This window comes from Piliocolobus tephrosceles, chromosome 6 (genome assembly GCF_002776525.5).
Source record: "Piliocolobus tephrosceles isolate RC106 chromosome 6, ASM277652v3, whole genome shotgun sequence".
Classification (NCBI taxonomy): domain Eukaryota; kingdom Metazoa; phylum Chordata; class Mammalia; order Primates; family Cercopithecidae; genus Piliocolobus; species Piliocolobus tephrosceles.
In genome coordinates, this window is record NC_045439.1 from 125510795 (window position 1) to 125524528 (window position 13734).

General features: G+C 44.8%; 1 pseudogene; it reads left to right on the forward strand.

Moving 5' to 3' along the window:
- LOC111522517 lies at positions 1 to 5488 on the forward strand (annotated as a pseudogene).
- Positions 5489 to 13734: the final 8246 nt, after the last annotated feature.

Here is a 13734-nt window from a genome sequence, read left to right on the forward strand (position 1 = left end):
TTTACACCTCCTTGCCCCTAGTTTCAGTAAACAACCCCCTCCTAACCTCTATCACCTGTTCTGTCCTTAGGTATCCTTAGTCACCTGTTCTGTAACTGTCCTTCCCTCCAGAACTACTCACCCCACCACTCCGGCTGGTACTCTCTCTTTAAAATAGCCAACTGGAATTAGCTTGGACTGTGTGGTCCAACCCTAGTCAACGGGGGGAAAGACACAGCAGTAGGGACTAGCTGTGTTAGGAGTAAGACCCTCTTCCCCTCCTTTGTCCGGTGTGCTCTCATCTTTGCTCCATCCGTGAGACGCACCCTTCTAAAGAAGTAAATTGGCTTGCTGTGAAAACTTTTGCCTGAGTGCTATTTTCACCCTGCGGCACTGAGCATTTACTTTCAACAAATTTGGGGGCCTGCCTAGGATCCCATTCTTCTCTGCTTCTCTGGGGAAAAGTCTCTGATCACCTCTCCTGAGGAGACGCGTCCCGCTCCCTCACTGCTGCGGCCTCGGGGTAAGGAATCGAAACCTACCCTGTGTGACGAATAAATCCAGACTCTCAGCAAAGCAGGAAGAAAAGGCCTACAAATAAAGACCACGGCAACCAGGTAACTCTGTGCACAGACCAAGATAAGAAAAGCTGTGGGGGCGGTGAAGTATTTCCTTGGTGGTGGTGACCAAGATAAGAAAAGCCGTGGGGGTGGTGAAGTATTTCTTTGTTGGGACACACCAAGGAAAGAAATGCTGCAGGGGCAGTGAAGTATTTCCTTGGTGGTCAGGACATCCTGGAGGTTGAAAGTGTGTGACTGAGATACACAACTGAGTGTACAGCGAGTGCAGAGTCCAGATCTGGTTCTGCGTTCACCTCATACAGCTTAAAGGCAGCTTGCCCATCATGGGGTTTATACCAACCTGCTCTAGTAGGAGAGATTGAGCCCCGCAGACTCGCTGGGGTGCAAGAAATCTCTAGTAAGAGAGACTGAGCCCTGCAGACTCAGGGAAAAACACTTTCTCCAGGATGGTAAATATAGCAAGTAAGACAAAAGATAGGAAAGATCATCATCATGATAATATGCCCTGTGATAGTCCCCTAGGCCTAATGTTAGAATATTGGAAGGGTAATGGAAGGACCCAACACAAGAAAAAGCAGCAAATGATAAGATACTGCTGTTTTATTTGGACTAAAGTACCTTCCTCTCCCCCAACCAGCTGCCACCCCATACTCTTCCCTTAACCTAAAAAAGGAGCTTAAATCACTCTTAGATGACCCTTATGGAGTGGCAGATCAAATTGATCAGTTTTAGGACCCCAGTTATATACTTGGGCTGAGTTAATGTCTATCTTAGGCATCTGATTCTCAAGAGAAAAAAGGAGCATGATACGCAGGGCCGCTATGACCATTCGGGAACATGAACACCCTCCTGGTCAGAATGTCCCAGCGGCTGAACAAAATTCCTAGCCCAGGATCCTTAATGGGATAACAACAATGCGGCCCATCAAGGAAACATGAAAGACCTTAGGGAGACGGTAATACAGGAATTCGAGAATCGGTGCCCTGCACCCAAAATCTTATCAAGGCCTTTAATAGAAAACAGGGAAAAGATGAGGGACCAATAGAATTTTTAGAAAGGCTTAAAGACCAAATGAGAAAATATGCTGGCCTAGATCAGAAGACCCTCTTGGGCAGGGAATGTTTAGAACTTCATTTTGTCACTAAGAGTTGGCCAGATACTAACAAGAAATTACAAAACATAGAGAACTGGAAAGATAGACCTTAGAAGAGCTTCTGAGAGAAGCCCAAAAAGTATATGTAAGAAGAGATGAAGAAAAACAAAAGCAGAAGGTGAAAACTCTGCTGTCCATTATACAACAAAGTACTCAAGGGGCCAGAACCTATAAAGAACCTAGACCCCCACTCTCCAGGCAATATAAAGGGTACAAAAGAGTAAAGCCAGGAGACTCAAAGGTAGAGAAAAAAAAAAAATCTTAGAGGAGACAGAAGTGAAATATAAAAATCAATAAGCTAATATCAAATTTCTGTTAATTCTGGAAACAGGGACAAATCTATTAGGAAGAGATTTAATGCTAAAATTACGCGTAGGCCTCCAAATCAATCATGGAAAATTCCTCCCCTCCCTAAACTTGCTCACCACCACAAAGAACACATTCATCCCGAGGTAGGGTCAAAAGACAGGAATTGAAAGTTACAGATTCCTCCGATTCATGTTAAATTAAAAACCCCTGGGGAAATAGTAAAGAGAAAGCAATACCCCATTCCTTTAAAAGCCAGGACAAATTTAAAACCTCTAATTGAAGGTCTTCTCCATGATGAGCTTCTTGAACCTTATATGTCTCCCTATTACACTCCAATACTGCCTGTAAAGAAGGCAGATGGGTCATACCGGTTAGTGCAAGACCTTAGAGCTATTAACCAGATAGTCCAAACTACACACCCTGTTGTTCCCAATCCTATTACTATTATCAGTAGGATCCCATACAGCCACCAGTGGTTTACAGTAGCAGATTTAAAAAATGCCGTGATCGGGCGCGGCCGTGCAGTACGAGCGAGGCGCAGGCGCGCGCAGGGCAGGCGCGCGCAGGGCAGGCGCGCGCAGTGATGCTCTGCGGGGCGGCTGCAGCCACCGTGTGGTCTGAGGAGGCTAGGACAGCGCGGGCCCCCGGGCTTCTCCTCTGAGCCGGCTGCCCCGGCAGCGCAGCCAAGGCCCCATCAGCCTCCGCCCCTTCAGCCTCGGGGCCGAGTCCGCTGCCACCTCTGCCCACGGAGGCCCGGGGAGCCCCTGCCTGAGCCGCAGCTTCCCCCGCGGGCGTCGGGCCAGGTCGGGGATCCCGAGCCGCTGCCCTCCTCGCCGGCATGCGAGCCCCATTTCCTACTTTTTCAGTTTCCTTGGGAAGGGGTGGGTGGGTCTGGATCAATTGTCTCGGGGGCCCCCAAGAGGCGACCCGGGCAGCCCTGCCCTTTTTAGAGGATCTCCTCGGGGCCCAGTGGGGAAGGGGTTTTCTTTGCATGGGTGGGGGACTTCCCTAGTCTGCCCGGATCATGACCTGAACTGTGTGAGTGGGACGTGTCCAAAGCCCAAGAACCAGCTCATCTGAGCCGCCCCCTCCCCGGCCAGCATGGCATCTGAAGAAGCATATCTCAGGGCATTGGAAAGTCTGCTGACAGGAGTTTTTCACAATTGTACAACCAATGAAAGAAAACATGAGATAGAGGACCTTCTTAATAACTTTGCCTAGGAAATAGGAGCCTGGAGATTCTGCCTGTACTTTCTCTCCAGCACTAGGAATGACTATGTAATGATGTACAGTTTAACAGTTTTTGAGAATCTGATCAATAAAATGTGGCTTGGGGTCCCATCTCAGGATGAGATGGAAATCCATAGCTGCCTGCCCAAACTCCTTGTGGCTCACCATAAAATCTTACCTTCCTTTATCTGGAACAAGCTCTGCAAAGTTATTGTTGATATTGAATGTCAGGATTGGCCCATGCCCTACCATGACTTTTTTACTAACATTTTGCAGTTGAACCACTCCCCTGTGACAACACCCTTGGGCCGATCATGTTGAAGACAACTCCAGAAGAGCTGGGTTGTCCCTGTGAGGACCTCAGTGTGGCTGGGAAGGAGGAGTTGCGGAAGCGGCTACTGGACCAGGCGCAGACAGTGCTTGGGCTACTGACAGGTATCTTGGAGACTGTCTGGGACAAACACAGTGTTACTGCTGCCACTCCACCACCATCCCCAACCTCAGGAGAAAGTGGTGACTTACTGAGTAACCTGTTGCAGACTCCTAGTTCAGCCAAACTGTTGAATCAGCCAATTCCCATCCTTGATGTGGTGAGTGAGTATATCTGTTCCCTGGCCTTGGAGTGCCTGGCCCATCTCTTCAGTTGAATTCCTCTATCTGCCAGCATCACCCCATCCCTCCTTACCACCATCTTCCACTTGGCACGATTTGGCTGTGACATCCAGGCCAGAAAGATGGTGTCAGTTGATGGCAGCAGCCAGAACTGTGTCTGGGTTCAGGAGCGAAGCCGGCTGGAGGTCCTGGTCATGTCCCGCATCAAGGAACTCATGTCCAAGAACTGTGTGCCTATGGAATTCGAGGAGTATTTACTGTATATGTTCCAGCAGACTTTCTGCCTCCTGCAGAAAATCACCAAGGATAACTATGTCCACACAGTGAAGAGCAGGCTAGAAGAGCTCGAGAAGTTTAACGACTTTCTTCAGCTCTTTGTGAGTGTTCACCTAAGAAGAATCGGGTCTTACTCCCAGTTCCCTGTGGTGGGGTTTTTGACACTTTTGTTCAAGTACACATTTCATCAGCCGACTCATGAAGGTTACTTCTCTTGTTTGGATGTCTGGACGCTCTTTTTGGACTATCTGACAAATAAAATTAAAAGTCGTCTTGGAGACAAGAAAGCAGTTCTCAACAGGTATGAAGACGCCCTGGTGATCCTCCTTACAGAGGTGTTGAATCAAATCCAGTTCAGATACAACCAGGCCCAGCTGGAGGATTGGGATGACAAGACTCTGAATGACTATCAGCAGACAGAGTGACAGCGCTGCTTACAGCAGAGCTTGGAGGTGGTGCACAAAGTGGTGGAGCTCCTGCCCATGCACGCCTTCTCCACACCATTCCCAGTTCTTCAGGATAATTTAGAAGTTTATTTGAGATTACAGCAATTTATAGTTACTTCAGGGTCAGGACAGAGGTGGAACAATACCGCAGAGAAAGACTGCCGATGGCTGCACTGCTCCCTGAGAGACTTGAGCTCCCTGCTGCAGGCCGTGGGCTACCTGGCAGAGTACTTTATCAGGGATGTGTTGGCTGCACGGTTCAACGATGCCCTCACAGTTGTGGAGAGATTGGTCAAAGTTACTCTGTATGGATCTCAGATAAAATTGTACAACATTGAGCTGGGCACAGTGGCTCATGCCTGTAATCCCAGCACTTTGGGAGGCCGAGGCAGGTGGATCACAAGGTCAGGAGACCGAGACCATCCTGGCTAACATGGTGAAATCCCGTCTCTACTAAAAATACAAAAGATTAGTTGGGCAAGGTGGCACATGCCTGTAGTACCAGCTACTGGGGAGGCTGAGGCACGAGAATCACTTCAACCCGGGAGGCAGAGGTTGCAGTGAGCCGAGAACGCACCACTGCACCCCAGCCTGGGCAAGAGAGCGAGACTCCATCTCAAAAAAAAAAATTGTACAACATTGAAACTGTTGTGCCATCAGTATTGAAACCCAACCTCATTGATGTGCGTGCTCAGTCCCTGGCTGCGCTGCAGGCTTACTCTCACTGGTTAGCACAGTATTGCAGTGAAGCTCACCAGCAGAACACGCAGCAGTTCGTGACATTCATCCCTACTACCATGAATGCAATCACACCTCTAATCAGCACCAAGGCCTCGAAGCAGCAAAGCCTATACCTTTTATCTAACTCTGTCTCTCCTTCTGTTCCTACACCCATTTACTAGAAAATCTAAATATGGCACAGAGTTAGATCCATACATCTTTCCACTGTTATATAACTGTGTTACTTCACGTTCCTTTTTAGTTGTAGCCCACATGCATTCAAATACAACTTAACTTTTTTTTTTTTTTGAGATGGAGTCCTGCTCTGTTACCCAGGCTGGAGTGCAGTGGCATGATCTTGGCTCATTGCAAGCTCTGCCTCCCGGGTTCACGCCATTCTCCTGCCTCAGCCTCCAGAGTAACTGGGGCTACAGGCGCCCGCCACCACACCTGGCTAATTTTTTGTATTTTTAGTAGAGACGGGGTTTCACCATGTTAGCCAGGATGGTCTGGATCTCTTGACCTCGTGATCTGCCTGCCTCGGCCTCCCAGCGAGCTGGGATTACAGGCGTGAGCCACCGCACCCGGCCACAACTTTACTTTTTTAGTTGTCTAAGCTCCTCATGAATACATGCTCACTGTGAAAAAGTAAAATATCATTCAGATTTCCAGACTAAAAAGTTATGATACCTTTGAAACATTTTCCTTCGTGCGGTAAGCACAGTTGGGCATTGGTTGTGCAGGTGCACCTCGTTTTGTTGCTCTTCCCTTTATTGCACTTGGCAGATACTGTGTTTTTTACAAGTTGAAGGCTTATGGCAACCCTGCATCAAGCAAATCTGTCAGCGCCATTTTTTCAACAGCATTTGGTGCTTCTATGTGTCGTATGTTGGTAATTGTTAGAATATTTCAAACTTTTTCCATGACTATATCTGACAGTGATTTGTGATCAGTGATCTTTGATGTTACTATTGTAATTATTTTGGGGTGCCGCAAACTGAAGACGGCAAACTTGATTGATAAATGTGTGTGTTCTGACTGCTCCACTGACTGGAGCCTTCCCCATCTTCCAATCTTTAGGCCTCCCTATTCCCTGAGCCATTTAGTTACCCTACAATGACCTCTACCTCTTCAAGTGAAAAGAAGAGTCACATGTCTCTTACTTTAAAAATCTAGAAATGATCAAGCTTAGTGAGGAAGGCATGTCAAAAGCCAGGATAGGCCACAGGCTCTTGAGCCAGTTAGTCAAGTTGCGAATGCAAAGGAAAAGTTCTTGAAGGAGATTGAAAGTTCCGCTCTAGTGAACACACCAGTGATGAGAAAGCAGAACAGCCTTATTATTGTTGATACGGGGAAAATTTCAGTGGTTTGGATAGACCAAACCATCCGCAACATTCCCTTATGCCAAAGCCAAATCCAGATAAGGCCTTTTAGTTCTGTGAAAGCTGAGAGAGGTGAGGAAGCTACAGAAGAAAAGTTGTAAGCCAACACAAGTTGCTTCATGAGGTTTAAGGAAAGAAGTCGTCTCCATAACATAAAAGTGAAGGATGAAGCAGCAAGTGCTGAGGAGAAGCTGCAGCAAGTTCTCCAGAAGCTCTAGATAAGATCATTGATGAAGGTGGCCACACTAAACAACAGATTTTCAGTGTAGATGAGACTGCTTTATACTGGAAGAAGGTGCCATCTGGGACTCCCATAGATAAAGAGGAGGAGTCAGTGCCTGGCTTCAGAGCTTCAGAGGACAGGCCAACTCTCTTGTTAGGGGACAACTGCCACTGGAGACTTCAGATTGAAGCCAGTGCTCATGTATCATTTGAAAATCCTAGGGCCCTTAGGAATTATGCTGAATCTACTTTACCTGTCTATAAATGGAACAACAAAGCCCCAATGATAGCACGTCTGTTTACATCATGGTTTACTGAATATTTTAAATTCATTATTGAGACCTCCTCAGAAAAAAAACGATTCCTTTCAAAATACTACTGCTGATTGGCAATGCCCCTGGCTACCTAAGGCCTCTGATGGAGATATTCAAAGATATTAGTTTCCATAGTTTCCATGCCTGCTCACACAACGTCTATTCTGCAGTTCTGCAGCCCGTGGATCAAGGAGTAATTTTGGTTTGCAAGTCTTATTACTTCAGAAATACATTTCAGAAGACCATAGCTGCTATAGATAGTGGTTCCTCCAATGGATCTGGGTAAATAAATTGAAAATATTAATTCAAATAATGGAACCCATTTCACTGCACATATCGTTAAGAAATTAGCCCAAGCACTAGACATAATGTGGCAATATCATACTCCTTGGCACCTACCTTCATCAGGAAGAGTAGAAAGAATAAATCAAACTCTGAAGAGTCACTTAATCAAATTAGTCTTAGAGACTCAGTTGCCATGGACTAAATACCTTCCCATTGCCTTGTTAGGAATCTGAACCACCCCTCAAAAAGGTGTTGGCCTATCCCCATATGAGATGCTATATGGGTTGCCCTATTTACACTCCTGCTGACATTTCCACGTTTGAAACAAAAGATTGGTTTCTCAGACATTATGTACTTGGTTTATCTTCCACTTTCTCTTCCCTTAGAACTAAAGGCCTTTTAGCACAGGCACCACCCCTGGAGTTCCCAGTACATCAACATTAGCCTGGGGATCATGTCCTCATCAAAAACTGGAAGGAGGAAAAGCTTGAACTGGCCTGGGAAGGACCTTACCTACTGCTCCTAACAACTGAAACCGCAGTCCAGACAGCAGAAAAAGGATGGACCTATCACACCCAAGTCAAGAAAGCGCCGCCCCCTCCAGAGTCGTAGGCCATAGTCCCAGGGGAAAACCCTACCAAACTAAAGCTAAGAATTTCTGTTTGTTTGTTTGTTTGTTTGTTTGTTTGTTTGTTTGTTTGTTTTGGAGACAGAATCTTGCTCTGTCACCCAGGCTGGACTGCAGTGATGTGATCTTCACTCACTGTAACCTCCACCTCCTGGGTTCAAGCGATCCTCCTGCCTCAGCCTCCTGAGTAGCTGGGATTACAATTATATACCACCATGCCTGTGTAATTTTTGTATTTTTGGTACAGACGACTATTTATTTAACTACTCATTCATCTGTTAAGCTGGCTGGAGTCAAACCCATGCATACATCACACTTGGGTAAAAATCACCCCTCCCCAACCTGACACAACAGACAATCAACCTGGTTGGGCTTGTGAGCCAACTGGAGAACTGAAGCTACTGCTTAAGAAAAATCTTTTTGTACTATAAGATGAAGTTTCTGTTAGTCCTTACCATAATGAGTAAACTTTTTTGACATCTGCTAAAACTAGTCTATTTCTACAGTGGGCACAACATTATGCAGATAGTCTACACTAAGATGCTTGCTGGGTATGTGGATTGCTACCTATCTCTAGCACTTCTGGGCTACTTTAGTGAGTATCACCCCTGCAGGGAGCTGATTAGATACATTTACAAACCTATATGAAAAATTGTTCATGGGAAAATCAGGACCTTGGTACCTTAAGGTATTATTTTTTAAAAATGGCCTGGCATTAACATAATGCTTCAGAACCCAGATCCTGGAAAGCCCTTCATTATAACCGGACTATCCAAAGGGCCTCTGAGTATGCATTCCCTCTCTTAAAGGAGTTTCCCTAAATGGCCCCTAAGATTTTGGCTACTAATAACCATTACCCGGTAGGTGAGTTTTTGTCAAATTTGGGACAATTACCTCTGGATGATCTCCACGATTAGTCACTTAACCCAAAGTGCCCCTTTATGTTGGGAATAAAGGAATCACTCTTAGGATCATTGGCCGAATGTTACTAATAATGTGGATTGGATGCCTCTACATCAATATGACCATTCTTTAGTGCTATATTAGACACACTTGTTTACCACTGACTGGACACAGACCCAAAATTTGGTGGCTGGTCCCCAGCAGAACTCAATAGTTACGTGAAACTCATCTTTGGCCATGTCTACCTGATGGATGGATAGGGCAATGCACATTAGGACTCCCATGGGTCCAGGACTGATTAACAAAAACCACCAGGCAACCTGAACACTTTCCAAATGTGTTTTCCCTTGGTAAGACGATCTCCTGTCCCTTTTTTTCCCCCAAGCAGGCTTAGAAAGCATCATCTGGCATATTGAGGCACTGACAAATTATAGCAAGTGCTGAAAGACACATTTAAGGACATCTCATTAGTAACCTCTGAAATGACTACAATGAGAAAAGTAGTCTTGCAAAACCACATGGCCCTTGATGTACTCACAGCTGCTGGGAGGGACCTTGAGTCATCATTGAAACTAAACGTTTTGTGTATATCCTAGATAATTTGCAAAACAGCTACTCAGCCCTTCAAGACATGCACAGACAAATCAATACTATGTCTGACCCCACGATGTCCCTAAACCAGTGGTTATCTTCATGGTTTGGATCAGGACCTACTTGGTGGAAAAAAACTGCTGGTAATTCTAGCTATGATTATAGGAATAGATATACTTCTCTGCTATGGGTTATACTCTTGTTGCACCATATGTGTGATATTGCAAGATTGCATTTCCCCTGATTGGAAAGGCCCCAAACTCCTAGGTCAATGATGCTGTAAAAAAAAATCACTTCCATAAGTCGAGGAATGCGTGAATACTTCCAACCCCAGGTAAGTAAATTCCATTATTCAGCTCTCTAGTGATGCCCCCATTCAGCAGGAAGTAGCTAGAAAGAAACTGACACCTGATCTCCCATAGAAATGAAACAGGAATTGGCAATGGGAAGTTTGCAACTGGAATAATCAGCCTGCCTCAAGAATGAATAGGCTTACCCTTTGCTTTATTCAATATCTAGCCATATCCTTGCTTAAGAAACCCAGGGGCTAATCTTGAAATAAACCAGGCATGAATTTGAGATTGTGGAATCCTACATTCTCAGAAAAATCACTGAGGGGGGTTAATCCATAAGCTAGTTACAGTCATGGTGATGCCAGCCAGACCTCCAGGTGATCCATTACTGAAGATAGCCATCAGAATAAGGCATGCAAACCTGCACCCTGCACCACTCCTGCTCATAGCTTCCATGCTTCCTACATCTTAAAATCCCTTTAGCTAGCCTAAAAATTTGAAATAGTCTTTGAGGCACTCGTCCACCATGTCCTCAGGTTTCTGGCTCTTGAATAAGCCTGCTTTTCCTTCCACCAACTCTTGTCTCGCAAGTCTTGCTTTTGAGCAGTGAGCAGTGATTGGCTGACCCTTAGTTTGGTTACACTATCACTCAGGAAATTTCAAGGATTTTAGGAGCTCTGTGGCAGGAACCAGGAACTAAGCTCAAATTTATTTTATATTAACCACAGGTCCCAACTCCCACGACTACCTGGATGGTGACAGGACAGAATTCTCTTCTCATCCTTCTCTCTCACTCTAAATATACACAGACATGCTATTAAGAGGGACAACTTTCCCTCTACCAACTTTGGTTCAGTGGATGGGAGCCTGTGAATTAACTATAGACAGGTTAGCAGGGGGAAAGAAAATAAGTTGTATTCATAACTTGTGGAAGCATTAAGATGAAGAGGCTTGATGAAGAGCTAGAGACAAAAGTTTATTTATCAACTCATAGGGGAAAAGAAGGAGGGAGAAATGGCTTCTATAGGAAAACAAATGACTCTTGGGAAAGATAAATAGAAGCTTTGGATGAAGTTTTACACAATTTTCTTGGAATATCTCCTGTCTGGGTGAAGCCATCCTCACACGGTTAACAAGAATCCTGGACAGAAATATAATTATAAGTAAGCATTAATCAGGCTACTCTTCGACCCACTTCCTTGTAACCAGAAGTCAGGAACACGAGATACTGACCATTTGCATTCTCATTGTTCCCATTGATAAGATCTTTGACATTAGAATCATAAGGCTTTTGTTTAGGTATTGTTTATGCAGATCCTGAATTCCAGCAGAACAGCTGACACCATCCACTTTAAAGAGCCCCACAGATGAACTGATCAGCATGAGAATACTGTTTTTTCATCTCTCTGTCCCATGACTTCACTCTGCATTCTTCAGCCAATTAGTGATCTCTCACTTCCACCTACTCCAAAACCCTTAAAAACCCCAGCCTCAAACTCTTTGAGGAAATGGATTTGCGGTTTCCTTCCATCTTTTGGTTTGGCAGCCCTGCAATTAAACCTCTTCCTCTGCTGCGACCCAGTGTCTTGGCATATTGACATGCTGTGCCCATCAGGCAAAAGGCCTATTACCATTACATGAGGACTCCTCTGAAGAGAGATAATGGTAGGGGCATTTCTGGGAGGTTCTGCTTTAGTCAGGCAAAGGAAGTTCAGGTAAGATTTCTTTCTGTATCTGCTGTAATTCAAATGTTTTCAGTTTTGTCCTTACACATGCACACACACACACTCACACTTCTCTTCTTAAGCAGCTAGCATCTTCATGTATCTTTGTTCCTGTCACATGCGTCCATGTGAAGAGACCACCAAACAGGCTTTGTGTGAGCAATAAATCTTTTTAATCACCTGGGTGCAGGTGGACTGAGTGCGAAAAAGGAGTCAGCAAAGGGAAATGGGGTGGGGCAGTTTTATAAGATTTGAGTAGGTAGTGGAAAATTACAATCGAAGTGGGTTATTCTCTTGCGGGCAAGGGCAGGGGTTACAAGGTGCTCAGTGGGGAGGTTCTGAGACTCATTGTCTAGGAGAAGGAATGTCACAAGGTTAATTGATCAGTTAAGGTGGGGCAGGAACAAATCACAATGGTGGAATGTCATCAGTTAAGGCAGGAACTGACTCTTTTCACTTCTTTTGTGGTTCTTCAGTTGCTTCAGGTCATCTAGATGTATACATGCAGAGTTGGGCTCAGAGGTCTGACATTTCCTGTCTTCTTATATTAATAAGAAAAACAAAACAAAACAGTGGTGAAGTGTTGGAGCAGTGAAAATTTTGAGGGGTGGTATGGAGAGATAAAGGGCAACGTTTCTCAGGGCTACTTCAAGCAGGATTAGGAGTGGCATGGGAACCTAGAGTGGGAGAGATTAAACTTAAGAAATATTTGGGGGTAAAGGGTGATATTGTGGGGTTGTTAGAAGGAGCATTTGTCATATAGAATGATTGGTGATGGCCTGAATGTGGTTTTGTATGAATTGAGAAACTAAATGGAAGATACAAGGTCTGACTAAGAGAAGGAGAAAAACAGATATTAAAGGACTAAGAATTGGGAGGACCTAGGACATCAAATTAGACAGTGCCTAAGGGGGTTTGGTGTAATTATTTGCTTGGTTGGCAAGTTTTGGGAATCTATCTTTGAGTTTTTTTATGTGGTCATATACTAGGCCAGATTGATTTAGGTAAAAACAACACTCTTCGTTTAAAAATATACAGATTTCTCCTTCTTCATCAGTGAGTAAGTCGAGGCATATTCCTGTCTTTTTATATTAATAATAAGAAAAACAAAACAAAATAGTAGTGAAGTGTTGGTGTCATGAGGGGAACAGGAAGCTGTTGGGTCCCATTTGCAAATTGATTTTTGGGGGGTAAGGAAAACTAGTGTACATGTGCCTGTCTTATTAACAGGTAGACACATATAGGTGGAGGAGCCACAGGGAAGAAGAGACCTTGAGTAAGGCAAAACTGGAAATGTAAAGTGAAAAGATGAGAAGGAGAAAAACCGGCCATGACGGACAGAAGTTGAAATGCTAGATGCTTGTTTAGATACCTTATTAGCATAAGCATTGCCCTGAGTGATGGGATCTGATGCCCTTTGATGGCCTTTGCAGTGAATGGCCTCAGTTTTCTTGGAAGTAGAGCAGCTTTAAGAAGAGTTTTTATTAGGGAAGTATTAATGATGGAGGACCCTTATGTAGTGAGGAAACCTCTTTCTGCCCACATAACAGCATGGTGTTGAAGGATGTGGAAGGCATACTTGGAATCGTTATAGATATTGACACGTAGTTCCATTGCAAGAATGAGGGCTCAAGTTAAAGCAATGAGTTCAGCTTGTTGAGAGGTAGCAGAAGGGCGCAGGCCCATAGCCTCAGTGATAGATGTGGAAGACACTATAGCATAGCCTGCCTTTGCTGGTGATTGGCAATTGGGCCTGGAAGAACTACCATCAGTAAACCAAGTGTGGTCTGGGTGAGGAACAGGAAAGAGGGAAATATGGTGAAAAGGGGAGAATGTCATGTGGATTAGAGGGATACAGTCATGGGGTTCAGATGTAGTATCAGGAATAAGATGAGAGGCTGGATTGAAGTCTAGACCAGGAACAATGGTAATTGTGGGAGATTCAACAAATAGTGAGTACAGTTGAAGGAGCCAGGGGGCAGAAAGTATATATGTCAAGTGTGAGGAGGAGAATAGATTTTGAAAGTTGTGGGAACTGTAGAGAGTAAGGGGAGCATAGCCTGTGATTTTGAGGGCTTCCAGAAGT